This window comes from Apis florea, unplaced genomic scaffold (genome assembly GCF_048593485.1).
Source record: "Apis florea isolate Af1SG1 unplaced genomic scaffold, ASM4859348v1 contig_2291_pilon, whole genome shotgun sequence".
NCBI lineage: Eukaryota > Metazoa > Arthropoda > Insecta > Hymenoptera > Apidae > Apis > Apis florea.
Genome location: NW_028256553.1, coordinates 5,762,136 through 5,778,462, shown reverse-complemented (window position 1 = coordinate 5,778,462; position 16,327 = coordinate 5,762,136). Strand labels below are relative to the sequence as shown.

Here is a 16,327-nt window from a genome sequence, read left to right as displayed (position 1 = left end):
TTGTAAATGTAAAAAATTGAAACTTATTTATTTATTATTTATTTATGAATATTCATATCAGATAAATAGCGAGATAGTACTATATTTTTGTCTTTATTTCATTTCATCTAACATATAATGCTTATAATATATTAATAAATAAATTTCAATCAACATTATTGTTTGTTTTGGTCTCTAGAATCAATTCTCTAAAGAATATATTATTATTGTCTCACGAATATATTAATATTTTGCATATACATGCTTGTTTTATGTTTTCATGTTTTATATGCATACTTATAAAAACGGAATTGGAAAATAACTGATGGCCAATTTAATTTTTTTTAAATTTCTTTTTAATTTCTTATTTATTGCTCAAAAGTTGCATTTTCACTTTTTTTTTCAATTTAGATAAAAAATTAGAATTAATTTTTAAAATAAATAATTAAGTATATTTAATTTGAGATAAATAGATTGGTTATACTAACATGTGAATTTTTTATAATTAGAAATAATTTTTGATGCATAAGATAATAATGCATAGATAAAATGTCATCTATATTAATTTTATTTTTGAAAATATACTTTTTTTGTACATAAAAAATAATAACTTATTGTAAATATATGGAAATAAATATAATTAAGAAAATAATAAATTTTCGAATTTAGAAAACATTTAAGTACAATTATACGCGATAGAAAGGTAATTAACTTTAGTGTTATTATAATTTAATATTACTTTTTGAAATATATAAAATAATTTAAAAATGAGAACATGATTAATAAAAAAATTTTGCATTCAAATAAATATTAACTTTTTATAATAATTTAAAACTGGTAGATTCAATTTTTATACAATTTATTTTTTTTTGTTACAACATTTTTCATTTCTGTTATTAAAAATTTTCATTTATGTTTTACAAAAATATCTGAATTTTTATGTTGAATTTTTTTTTGAAAAAATTGTATATAAATCTAAAAGTGCCATTATTGCAGATTTTTTCATTTAATATTACATCTAAAATGAATTTTGTAACAGAAAGTATTACTTTTCATCAGATTCTGCGCAATTAATTTTTTATTTTAATATTACGTATCCAAATAGAATAATAAATTTCCAAAATGAAATTGTCAATATGCAAATATAATTCAATATCATATCATCTATATCAGTAATTCTCGTTTCTAAGAGAATTAACCATATATTAACGACGTTTCTCATTCCCGGAAGACATAAACCACGTAATAATTTTAGCTGGTAAACAATGATTTCAATACAATACGCGTTACGAACGGTTGAACTGTTTCGCGTTAATAATAACAATATTAACGGAAAGCGGGCCAATATGTCGGCATTGTTAATGATAATAACTGGTCCAGTAATGTTGTGAGTGCGAATACACTTTGTTGATAGAATTTCGTGATTAATGGAAAAGCCAATAATCGTGATCGTAGCTCTGAATCGCTAAAAGGTGGTTGTAATTTCTATACCTAGAACGAGGTTATTGCGTCTCACTTGTCAAATTAATCTGTAATTTATTCGAATGCTGACGTCGTTTTGCGATAATGATATACCCAGTTGTCAAGTTACAACCCGTTAATAATAATTGATATCATAATTTTTGATTATTTAGTTGATTGACTGGCGAGTATGATGATGATTGACTATAAAGCGTATCCTCATCGCGTTGATATTTATCGATAAACCGATACTGGCCATAACTATCGAATAATTTAACTGATTAGCTTAGCCAATTTTGATTATGCTACATTATGATCCAGTCATTAGAATAAAATAAAATTTTAATAAATTAAAGAATGATAAAATTTTAGCTTCAAATATTTATTAGTTTTAAAAATATTAATAAAAATTATTCCGAGTTATATATATTAAATGTTGCTTATATGCATATGTCCGTGATAATGTATTTATTTATCGATTATTATTTATTTATCGTTTTTACAAAATGTCTGTTTCATCTAAATACAATTAAATATCTTTTAAGAAAAATATATTATGAAAAAATTCTTTTTAAAAAAATTATTTTAAATATATTATATATAAATTATATAAATTATATAAATATATTATTTAATAAAAATAGATTGATGTGAAAATAGAAGTTAAATAAATATAAACTTTAATAAAACTTGAATAGAAAAAATTTTTAGTTTAAAAGATATTTTATATTGAAAATTTGTAAAATTTATTATATATAAGACAAGGAAAGCATGAATAATAAAATATTATCAAATTGCATATCCCTTCTTTTTCATATATTGAATTTATAAACTATTAAATTTATATTTTTTAAATTACAGATTTTTCGACATAAATAGCTTAATATTTTTTTATGCTTTAGAAATAATGAGCTGCATCAATTACTGCATTAAATATTATATAATTCTTTTTAGAAAATTAAAATTGATTGTTATACGATTTTTATGCATTAATATATAAAAAAAATTATTTACATTGCATAATATTCTTATAGGCAAAATTTTCTTTTACTAAACAATTTTGCAAAAAGCATTTGTTATATAACTTATATAATATTTTCTTTGTATAATTTTTTTCTTAAAAGATATTTCATTAAATATCTAGATAATGAACAATCTATATAAACATAACATAATGGTGATCAATATGCAAAATGAATAATAAATAAATTATATCATCAAATATAAATATAATATTTATTCACAGCAAGCTTGTATATTCCTTATGGATTTAAATAATGTGAATAATATAAGAGATCATATCATATTTTATTTGTATAATATTTATACATCTTTACTTCATTAACATCATAAAGAACCAACTCGTTATTACGACAAAATTATATGCACATTTTTAATATGCTAAAACAAAAAATTTGAAAACGATCAACTTCATTTGATTTGATTCTTTTAGTATTATTAATAAATCTCTAAAAAATCAATTAATAATTCTTTTCTCTATAAATGAAATTCAAAGTATTAACTACTTAGATTTCAATAATTCAAATATACTCTCAAATTTTCTACAAATTCTATGAATATTATTAACGAAAGGAAAGAAAGAATATTTATTATTAAATTAATGTGGCAATGAACGAATTCCACCTCAATTTACCATGAAATGAAACAAAAGAAAGTCACGTGAGAAGGCTACGAAAGCAATAAGTAAACTGCCGCTTGAAAAAAGGGGAAGGATTATACAAAGCCGTAGAAAGAGAATGATCCATAAAACAAAAACTCGAGGATTGCATTGAAATGACGAGAAAGGTAGAAAATGAACGTTGTATCCTTTTTTCGTCATTTGTTTTTCTGTTCGTTTCATTCTCTGGATGCAATCTTTAATGGATGATTTTTTAACACCATGGATTTGTTTCATTCGTTTCGAATTGCGATCAACTTTTATTTTCAGTTTTTTATCCTCGTTCCATGTCTACTTTCGAAATAATAATTCGAATAATGTTGCCATTCATTATAATGTAAATGTAAGAATCGGTTAAAAAATAACGAATTTTCATTTATATTATCAAAATACAATGAGCACTTTGTTAGCATAAATAAGTTTGCTACATACAATCGAATAGTATTTCGAATGAGAGTCGAATGCGATATCAAAGATAATGTTTTATACAACCGTATGATATCGCACGTCCAACTTTTAATTTGAGATTCTTCTGTATTCGCTCTTCAGATTTTCACTTGTTTCTAAAATTAAATAGAACAGGCAAGAGTATTTATTTTCAATCGATGATGAAGTTGAAGTACTAATGTTTTCCTTTATCGATATTAAATTTTTCATTGATGAAATGAAAAATATTGTTATGCGTTGGAAAAAATTTCTTGAAATATGTAATAAATGGTGATTATGTTGAAAAATAAATATTAAAAATATAATAAATAATAATTTAATAAATATTATAAATATAAAATAAATATAAAAATAAATATTTTATAACTAAATAACTAAATCGTACTTTCATTTCCCCTTTTTATTTCAATAGTTGGTTTTCTAAATACAGACGAAAGTTCATTACTTTTTGTTTTATTTACGCGATTCGTTTAATTTGCGAATTTCGATTTGATATATTCTTAGATGAAATCCGAGATATTTGCTCTCATATTTGCTGATTCTTTTCTTGAAAATTCGTTGTGAAAGAATTTTATCTTTAACTTTTATACTTAGGAGAGAATATAAGTTATAATAAGATTGTATAAGGAGAAATTTAGATTATTGAAGATAGGAAAAATGAATAATGAGTTACACACATCATATTTTTGTTTTTTTTATTTTTGTATCATTTTATATAAGCATATATCATCGAAATCAAAAGAAAATATTTATTGTACGCTGAAAGATTAGTTCTTTTATATTAATTGTGTTAATCAAGAAAATAATATATAATATATAATATAATATATAATAATAATAATAATAATGTCAATATTTTCAATTATTTCTTAGAAAATAATTTGCAAAATTTTATATGAATTATCTTATAGATCTAGATAAATTAAAAATAACTTAATAGAAAAATATTTATTTTTTATTTCGAGTAAATAAATAATAATAATTACACATTTATTGAATTACACATTGAAATAAGAAATTAAAATAATTACGTCACTTAATTTATTTATATTCTATTTTTTTTTCTGTTCAGACTGAATACAAAAATAAAGAATAACTTATAAAAATTCTATAATTAATCTTCTGCCACAAATATTTATAAATATGAAATATATTATATTCAAAAGATTACTATAATATTAAGTTATTGCAAATAAAATAACTGAATTCTTTAATTTTTTTTCTTAATCTTTATAGTTTATAACTATATAAACTATATAAACTATAGTTGTTTATAACTATATAAAAAATAATAAACAATAATAAACAAAATTATTAAATAAATTTAATATATATAATAATTAAAGAGTAAGAATAAAATTATATATATATTAAAATATTTATTTAAAATATTCTTAATTAATTATTATTAATAATTGTTATTACTAAATCATTTATTTTTTATATTAAATTATATAATATATTATATTCTTTTATATTCATATTAAATTTTTTAAATTAAATTTTATAAGACACATTATTTATTTTTTTCATAAGATCTATTAATGAATTTATGAATATTATGAAATTTAAATTGAATTTAAATCTTAAATTTATGCAAAAAGAATATTCGAAAAATATTATTGAACTTAATAACGAAACATAATTCATTATAATATATAATTTCTTCTTTCTATAATAAAACATTAAATAAAAATACTAATTGTATTTAATTAGCTTCAAATATAAAACTGATATACAAAAAATACTATTCAACAATACATTCATCTAAATTGTGAAATTGGTCACTTTATATATTTTTCAGTATTTTGATTTATGGTTATACGATTTTAAGAACTTGCAATATGATGAGCTTATTTTATCAAGTGCTTCGAATAAGTTGAATGAAAACTTACATCTAAATTAAAATATATATTATCGCCGGAGCTGGTATAATGTCGTCGCGTGGATTAATTACACGGTGGGCAATGTATTATGAGGGAGCTGTGTTTCACACGTATGTACAAGTATCGTGTCCGACAGTTGGAGCACGATTTCATTCGATTTACCAATTGACTACGACTTGCTCTGCTCGAGAGTTTGAGCGGTAGCGAACATTAATCAGGAAGAAAGTGGCTCAAGTCGACTTTCTTCCTGGCTAATTAAAATTGGGAGTATCTTAATTCTAGATGTCTTGTACACAAACTGCGGATGATAACAAGCATGCATTCGTTCTAGCAGACCTAAACAAAGAGTTCCGTATTTCCGTGCATTTTGGAATACTTTATCGCTAGCCTTGACGGCGAATACGGTTTTTGTTTAGATCTACCAGCGGCTCGCTGCAGTAAAAACGGGAAGGACCTTGACTGAGACCTTCCCGAACGATCGTCTGTTTACTATCCGCGAGAACGCTCGCGAACAATATATATAATTTCCTTGTAAGTATAAAATTTAAATATATGTATATGAAGAAAGATGCAAAAAATGCAAAAGAAGAGATTTAAATAAATTAAGCAAAAATATTAAATTTTATATAGTAAAAATATTAAATTTTATATATTTTGTGTAGTTTTATCTTTGAAAATATTTTATTGTTTTAAATCCATTAAAAAAATTACCAAGTACTTCATTTTTATCAATTACTTTATTATATCACTGAATTATGATAATGATGGAAATATAATTCGAAGTTATGCAGTATAATCAAATTTTACAAAAGATAATTAAATAATGCTATGATTAATTAATTAAATTTAATTACTAGCGATTAATATGAAGATGGCATATTTGTTCTACGTATAGAATAACCGACTTGCTGCATACAAGTGAAATTCACATAAAAGAAAAACGGTAAAACTGGAAAATATTGAACAAAGTTTTATATTTTTTCAATTAATACATAGCGTGAAAAGAAAATTGGAGTTCTTATTTTCTCAGTTAATTTCCGCATAGCTGCTTTATCAACATTAATCTTTCTTTTTTCTTTTTCTTCTTTTTATCTAACAGAAAAGGCAATAACAAACAATTAAATTATTGTATTTTGTGATGTTTATATTTACATAAAAAGAGAAGTTATCTTTTTAGAAGAAATATGTCAGAATGAGCAAGACTTTATTAATTTTATATATAGATATTAATTTCAAATTTTTTTTAACGTTATTAAATATAATTAAATTTATTTTTTGAATAAATGAATTTCATCAAAAACTTTATAATTTTATTTTGTTTTCAAATATTTCATTATATTTTAAATAAGCTGAATTCTTAAAAATACTGCATATTTCCGATGATGTAAAAAACTCGATAAACTAATAATAAATACATATAGTTTTTTATTTCACAATATTTAATTTATTTTCTGAAATTATCAATATGCTCTTCCGCTATTAGGAATAATATATCTAATTTTATGACTTTGCAACATTTTTGATCAACAACTTGAACGTTGAATTATTTTTTTGAATTTAAAAGTCACAAAATAGTTATCGATTTTTTCATTTTCATACAGCATCAGTATCATAGAGAAATGGATTTGTTTAATTAAATCTATTTTTATTAATTACGCAAAAGAGTAAATAATAAAATTTTTTTAGTTATTTTTTACAAATATAAAATAATGTTTACAAGAATGATCAGGATTTCATGACGGAAGTTAGCAGATCGCAAAAGTTCATTCGAATTTGATCGATACGGAATAATGCTCAAATTTCGAAAACTATGAATGACTTTGTCAAACAGATGTAACATTTATTAGAAGTTATTATTATGGATCTGCAAAATCGAAGATCATATGGTATCTTGAAATGATATCATAAAATACGATAAAATCTAGAGATTTTTTTTAACAATATGATAAATTTGGAATTTTGATAGTAAATGATATTCAAGAAATTAGATATTGAGAAAAATAAAAGAAAAAGAAAAACTTAGAATCTGTGAGATAAATAAATGTTTCCAAAGTTAGAATATATAATTTAGAATACATAATTAAGTTAATAAAATAGAATAGAATAGAATAATTTAAAATATATAATTATGTTAACAATTTATTAGATATAATATATAATAGTTAGATTGATAATAAATTTAAGATAAAAAAATATTAGAAACAAAGAGAAATCTTAGTAAATTGCCACATGCTGCATGCTCTATATAAAACACAATTCTTGAAACACTTTCTTAATTATCTTTTTTTATCAATAAATCCTTTAATTTTAATTTTAAATATTTTGATAATTAATTAAGACACGATCTGTTAAATTTGATGGCATTATAAACTCATTATCAAATCCAGCATAATAAATATTCATTTAATTTAAAATATTAAAATATTAGAATAAAATATTGACCAATAAATAAATAATATTCGAACAAATAAAATTGTACAATATTTTACATAAATATATAAATAAATATTAAATAAGAAAGAAAAGAATATGTCTCTTATAAATATTTTTCTTTTAAATAGCAAGAGATACAAAATATTATTATCATTTCATTATCTTATATCTATAGCATAATATTAATAAAAGATATAATTATATCTATAGCATAATATTTCTTGTGAATTTTATTGATAATATGATTTCTATTAATAAGTTACTAATTAAAAATCAGGAAATTAAATTATTCAATTAATAAAAAGAAACAAATCAATGTAAATCAATATTTACTTATTATATCAATTTTCAAATTATTTAAAAAAATATCCAAAGTATTTCATTTAAACTTTCGAATCTCTAATTGACAATTCTATTTCTCTTCAATTGTTTAGATGCTTAAAAAATTATTTAAAAGAATCTAATGAGATGTTTCCAAATTATTTGGTTTAATTACGAGACAATATATATTATTTGTGTTTATATCAAATATATTCATTTATGTGATTTATTTGCCATCAGGTAAGAGCGTATAGGTAATTTCCATTGAAGAGAATAGTTTTCTGGGCCAATACTATCAATAATAAATCTAATTAGAATATAGATAATAATTTCTTTAGATAATAATTAATTCTTTCTTTAGATAATAATTAATTTTATATATGTCAAAACATAAGTACGAAATTATTTCTATGTTTTACGGTTTATCGTTGCTGTTCTATCGCGTTCAGAAATAAAAGAATAAATGTCACGTTGGGACGATTTCTGAGAAGACAACTTTTATAGGATCGGGAGATCGTTATTTGCGGATTACGAGTCAGCTTTATCGAGTGCAAGAACTTTTCGGTTGTTTCCTGCAGGCGATGAGACTTTTGATCGGATGCGAGACGGGATTATACTCTAGTGTAAACGTTTTATTGCTTCTGGTGACTTAAAGCGACAATAAAGGATGAAAAGTATAATAGCTTTCGATCGTGGTGATATAGATAATTTTTCTTCATAAACTGAAAAATAGTATAAAATTTCAATTTGGTTAAAAAATTTAACGATTACTTTAATTTTGCTAACTGAGATAAATATAATCGTGGGTCAAATTTACTTTTTCCAAAAGATTTTATCATCATTATCATTTCTCTTAATTCTTTCCATTTAAATTTTAATTATTCTGAATGTAATTAAATGAAATATAAAATATAAGTATAAAATATAGAATATAAGTTTCTTTTTTTTAAAGATTATAATAGATTATAATTTTATTTAATAAATATATCATATATTTATTTTATTAATATCATAAAGTTAATTATCACATCTTTAAATAATTATCTACAAAAGAGATTCTATAGATTTGTCATCGATTCTAATGAGCTTGAAATATATTTATGTCAAAATTAACATTTTCTCTATACCTTTATATGTATATGTTGCTCAATTTTCATTATATAAATAAAAATATTTTTAATAATTGAAACTATTAAAAATAGTAATAATTTTAGTATTGGAATTAATTGAAAATCATGATTGCTCAAATAAGAGAATTTTTGGACAGTAGAAAAAACACTTGCATATAATTATTATTTTTTATTTAAAGAATAATAATAACAGTTGCAAAGAATAAGATATATGTATTAAATAATAATACGTATAAATATTATTTTTTATTAAGTTTTTATTTATGAATCCTCCACTTTTTTGCTAAATTAAGTAAATTTTTTAACACAATTATTGAATTATATTTTATTTGTTTTTCTGTTGTACTATATTCTTTTAATTATTTAAAATTTTTTAATTTTTTTCTAGTCTTTTTCTTTTTTAAAGAACAGATATAAACATTCGCATTTGTAGCTTTCTGATTTGTAAAAATGATATACAGCACAGATCTTTATTTTTTAGGTTGATTATGTTATATTTCTGTTATTTAAATGCTATTTATCATAAATCTCAGAATATATTTTTACAGTTTTTGGAATATTTTTTATTTCAATACTTATATTTTAATATTATATATTTTCTTTTTGAATAAAATTGAAAATGTCATGTATAAAGAATATATTTAATATGTATAATATTTAGTGAAACATATGAAAAACATATGAAACATATTTAAAACATTTGTAAAAAGGATATAATAATTTGAATAGTAGAGCACAAAGAGTATTTTGTACTTTAAATCTTTCAATATTGTAATATTATTAATATGTACTATTATGTTTTTTGTATACATATATGTGCGAAGAATATTTAGGAACAAAATATCGGTGTTTAATTGATAGCGTATTTCAATGTTATAACCATAATATAGCTTGTGGATTTTAAAACAAGAATTTGAAGCATTTGAATGCAAAAATATTTCTTTTTAACTATATCAATATATTACTATAACAAAATGTTTCGAATTATTTATTATTGATTGTTATTTTATGATGTTCTTTACCAAGTTTGACCAAGTAAAATCGTACTCGATGTCAGTGATTTATATAACTGATAAAATATTGCAATAAGCATGACAAATTTAATATTTAGTTTCATTTAACGAAATAGGAGGAAATATAAATGATTTGATTCTTTCAAATACGAACAGTTTCGTTAGTTTCTTCTATATATCTTGTAATTGATGCAATGATTAAAAGTGAATTGCATCGAAATTAACAGCTGAGTTCGCTGATTCGAGTTTAATTATTTTTGTTTTTATCCTTGCTTCAAATGAATTTTCCAACAAAAAGTTCTCTTTAGATATAACTTCTGATATTCGCTTAGTCTTAAAGTGGACAAATGAATGCACTATTCAAAAAAATTGCAATAAAAATAAATCTTAATCTACTTCAAAATTTGAATCATTTCCAATTAAGATCAATTAGATATTAAATAAATTATTTTATAATTATAATTATAATTATAAGATTAATTTATGATTATAATATAAATAATTTACAAAACTATAATATAATTTTTATATCTAATCAAAACAAATTAAAAATTAAAAATTTTAATTTACAAATAAAATAAACTAAATTAAAATTAATAAATTAAATATATTAATTTAATCAAAATAATAAATTATTATTCATAAATAAAATTTAAAATTATTAATTATTAGTATAATTTTTTATTATAGATAAAAATAATTAAGTACAAATTTATTGTAGATAATTAATTATTGAATTTTAAATATTATTTAGATATTTATAAATATATCATATATATATATATATAATATATTTCAAAAATTTTATTTTTCTATGATAATGACACGTCGCCATAATATCTCAATATTAGATGGAATTTGGATAATGAGATTATACATTGAAAGTGATTGTTATTCCATTAAAATAAATGACTGAAATACAATTTTCTTGAATTTAAAAGTACTGTCAAGAAAGAAGTCGCAATGCAAATTTGTTAACATACATATATTAGAATTAAAGTAAGTTTTTAAGTTGAATTATGCATGATTCAATAAAATTATTAAAACTATATAATGTATATAGTTTGAAATAAATAAAACGGATAATGTGTTACATCGTTAAACTACAATTTCGAAATTTAATTGAATCAATTGTATTGATACATGTCCAATCTTTCCAAAGATATACAAAAATAATAGTCAGTTATAGCCTTCCATTGAAATGAAATATATATTAATTTTAATTTTACTAATAAAATATACAGCCAAATTAGATTAAATTGAATTTGATACATAGATCCCTTAAAGAAATTCTTCCTGGATCAAATTTCTATCGTTACTATTAAAATAGTTAGAAACTGAAATGTAATTTATAGTTTAGAATCTATTTCTTATATGTTATTGAAAATAAAATTAAATTAGTATATTCTATTCTATGAAATGTTTGTCTGTGAATTTTTAAATAAAAATTGTTACTTGCAAATTTTCGAAAAAATTCAATCAATATCGATGAATATTTTGAAATACTATATATTTCTATATCAATATGAGAAGGATTTTTTAAATGTATTTATTTTGTAATATATCTATATATAGAAAGAAAGTAAGAAAATATATAGAAAAATCATATGGAATAAGTAAAAAAAATTTTAATTACCTTAAAAAAATCGAAAAATATTATTCTGCGTAAGTGTGGTTAATTTATGTAACACACAACAGCAGGAATTATGTATCTTTAAGTTTGTGCAACAAGATTTTGCTAATGAAAGCTTTTTATTAATTTGTTCAAACAATTTTCTTTTTAATAATATACTTTTATACAAAAAGGTACATTTTCTTATTATTAAAGTATTTTTCTTTTAAGGTAACGTTAAAAGTTTAAATAAAAATTTTATTTATATAATAAATGCAATATAAATAGCAGAAAATAGTAAATAATAATAAAATAAATAAATTATAAATAAAAAAAAAATCTACAAAATTAAATTGTTTTTTTTTTCATATTTAATAATTTATTCTATTTGTTTCATTTCTTTTTAATTTGTCTTTTTAATCATGTAATAAATTTCAAATTGTATTGTATGGTTAAATTATATATTTGTACAATGCAATAACAATTCGAGTCAATTGGCACTAGTAATATTATGCTTCGCTTATTACTTATTTCAATTCTTTCTATTATTCGACAATTTCTTTAGAAAATCGATTCAAAAATTAGAATATTGAAAGCAGTTATTCACAAAATACTCAATATTATTAAAATTATTATTGCAAAAATAATTGAATTGAATATATGAATCATTAATACGTGAAATCTCATAATATTACAATAAATATTATATTTATTATTGTAATAAAAATATAATAAAAAATATTTTCGATATTAGAAATCTGAAAATTTATTATGACAAAATTTTGAAAATATTGAATTTGTATTCATATTTATATTTAATTGTTACTTGATATATATTTAAATGCCAATAATTGATTTAAATATTAATAATTACAATTGATCGCTTTATTGATGGATACTTAGACAAAAATATGTATTTAACTTGGAAACTGAATGTAATAAAAAAAAAGATACTATTTAAAATGTAAATAGTAAGATTGTTGACAGATTCAAAGAAATCCATCGTTTCATTCTGAGACTTAAACAACATAAATTATCTATCATATAAATAGATTAATTATTTAATATAGTTTGCAAAAAAAAACGAAATAATGAAAAATTAATAGCAATTTCATAAAAATAGATTTTAAATTTAATCGATCATCATATTTATTATTTATAACCAAATATGTAACTTAGTTCATATAAATACTATCGCTTTTATATTATTTATATACATATCATAGCTATAAATTTTAATATCTATAAACTTAAAACAAATTATTGCACGTTTTTTATAAATATAAAAAAAATTGCATAAAATTTTAGTTTTATTTATATATTATCTATTATTATAAAATTATATTGCCTTTTTAATTTGTCATCGAAAAATTGAAAATTATTTGGACATTATAAAAATATCATCTAGATTATATTCTTAGGGTTTTAAAGATCAGATGTCAATTACATGACATAATTTTAATGAAAATTGAATTTGAAAATTAGAGAATCATTAATTTGTGCCATTAATTCAAATTCATATGTATCTTATTGTGATCATCGCAATATATTATTATAATTAAAAATCATTAGAAAATAGTAGAAGAAATATATTAGAATTATATTATTACGATTTATTAAAAAATCATATATTTAATAACTAATTTTATTATTTCTAAGATATAAACGATATTTCTAATATTACAAGACATTTCTGTTTTGTACTTTAAATCAAAGTTAATAAAAAGTTAAGAAATTATATTGAATATCTCTTAAATTATTTTAAAAAGATTTATTTACTTCAATTCAAAAAAATCTAATTTTAAATCTAATTTTCAACCATACATGGAATCATTAGTGAAAAGATCAGATCGTGTCGCAAAAGTTTCAATATCTAATTAACAACTCAGCTCCATGTTTTCGCGAAATTTTTCTCTTTGTGTGACAAAGAAATCAAAGAAGAGAAAAAAAAATGAAAGGAAAAAATCAGAAATGATAACAGAGCATATACATGTTTTAAACTTTTTAAACTTACAGTATTAAAAGAACAAAATCGTAAAGAAAAAGTATTTCTGCATTGAAATATAAAAGTTATATACTATATTTGTTTGCATGAAGTTATCAAAGTTTAACCATTACGTTAATGACTTAATTGTATCGGTCAAGATATATTTTTGTCAAATAATATAATTATAATAAAACGCACGAAGTTAATAACAATTTTGATACACATAATCGAAAAATATCAACCAAAATTAGAATATTATTGATAAAGTAAATTTTTATTATCGATCGATTCGGATTTATAAAATTAATTTTCGATTTTTGTAATTAAATTGCAGTTTTCTTTTAAAACAATTAAGTAAATCATATATTAAACAAAAATAGCAGAGACAATGTATAAAATATATATATAATCAGTACGACCAATGACCTTCAATTAATAAATTTCCGATCAAAATTTTATGGACATATCTAATTTTAAAATAGTTTTTAGAAATTTAATTCTTTCGTTCAATAAAATATAATAGGTTCGACAAATAGAAAAAAGGAAACAGTTTTTTCTTTTATTTATTTTCGTATCAAGATTAAATCTACATTTTCCAAGGAAAAACTAAGAACTTTACTTCTCGAAAGTTTCTAAGGTACTATAATAATCGTCACTTTATCAAACCTTCATTTTGTTAATTTGAGTTATTCTGATGTAGCGTGAGAAAACTAAGCTAAACTCTGAAACTGGGTTAGAAAAATATATGATTAAGAAAATATAGAATAGGTTAATTATTGAAATAAACCTTTCAAGATATACACGAATTTAATAAATTAACGAAAATCAAATAATTCTATTTCAAATTTCATTTTGTATGAAATATTTTTATTTCAACTTTATTTCAAACTGCTTAAAATTCTATTTATATCGGTTATTAAATTATTGTTTATATTATTACATAATTTTTTTTTGATAAATTAATTTATTAAAACAATATACAAATATAAATATGAAATTGCTTTTTTAAATAGAATAAAAATTAAATTTATAAGAAATATATATAAATTTTTTTTATATTTTTTTATATTTTTTAATTTTTCTTAATTTAAAAATAATTTTTATAATCATACTATAATATTATAGAGAATTTAAAAAATGTCTATTCAAATGATTTTTTCAAGGGAATAATAATTATATTTAAAAGGAATATTGCATAAATTCGTTTATTAAATAACTACATATTAATAAATTTTATTTCACAATTTCATTATAATATTGTATTTATTGTATAATTATGATTTTTAGAATTTTTATATTACATTTAAAATATCTTTTAAAATAGAACAATATACGTTACATTTAACATTTCTGATTATAACTGATCCATTACTATTACTTCATCTTTCCATTAATCAATTAGCCATATTTTAATTCACCATTTATCGCATATCATTCAATTTTTAATTTTTATTCTTTGTTAAATTAACAATATTCAATAATCAATTTTCATCATTTCGATATTACTCTTTAGCTTTTCTTCTTTTCCATCATTTTAAAATATTATATTCGATATATTTTATTAATGTTATTAATATATGCGTCAAATCCATTTTGTTACTATATCCATAATATAGTTAAAACGCAATTTAAATTTAAATAATAAATTGTAGCCAAGATTAAAAAATAAGCACTTCTTTGCATTAAAATAAATATATTTTTTAGATGAATTACTGATGATGAATTTTTATAGCGAGGGCGCTTATGTTTTTCAAAAGCACATAGATTGATAATTGATAATTTGTCAAAAAAGATAATTAGCGATCAATGGTTTGAAAAATATCGCAGATATCTTTTTATGCGCGTTTTCTGTGGAGAGAGCGGAGCAATACTTGAAACAATACGAGATCAATGAATTTCTTGAAAGAATGATGTCTTCTCCAAATCAGAAACTTGGCATCTAGTTTTTGTCCATTACAAGTTATTGTCTAATGATCTTTCGAAAATATCAAATTCATATAATGTCCTACAATTATTGAATATTAAAAGTTTAAAAATTGGCCAAGATGCGTAGTTAATACTTCAAGAATTCTATTCAAAAAATATTCTATGTATTTCTTGTAGTACGAAAGAGATAAGATGAATTAGAAATAATATAATTATAAATAATATATATACATAGACATATATTCATTTTAATTTTCATTCATATATTCATTGATTTTGTATAATAATCATTATAACAATTCTTAATATCTCTTTTATCGAATTGTAAAATTTTTCGATTAATAACAGAATAAGAATTCAGTTAATTCAAAAAAATATTTTGGAAACAATAAGAGCATGAAAAAGAAAGAGAGAGAGAGAGAGAGAGAGAGTTTTACTTGATTATCAGCAGTTG

At 20.6% G+C, this 16,327-nt stretch overlaps 1 protein-coding gene across 1 annotated transcript in view; it reads right to left on the bottom strand.

Annotated features, from left to right (window-relative positions):
- The window catches only part of LOC105735659 (uncharacterized), a 341,613-nt gene that overhangs the window by 242,119 nt on the left and 83,167 nt on the right, over nucleotides 1-16,327 (bottom strand). The gene's annotated exons all lie outside the window — the stretch shown is intronic.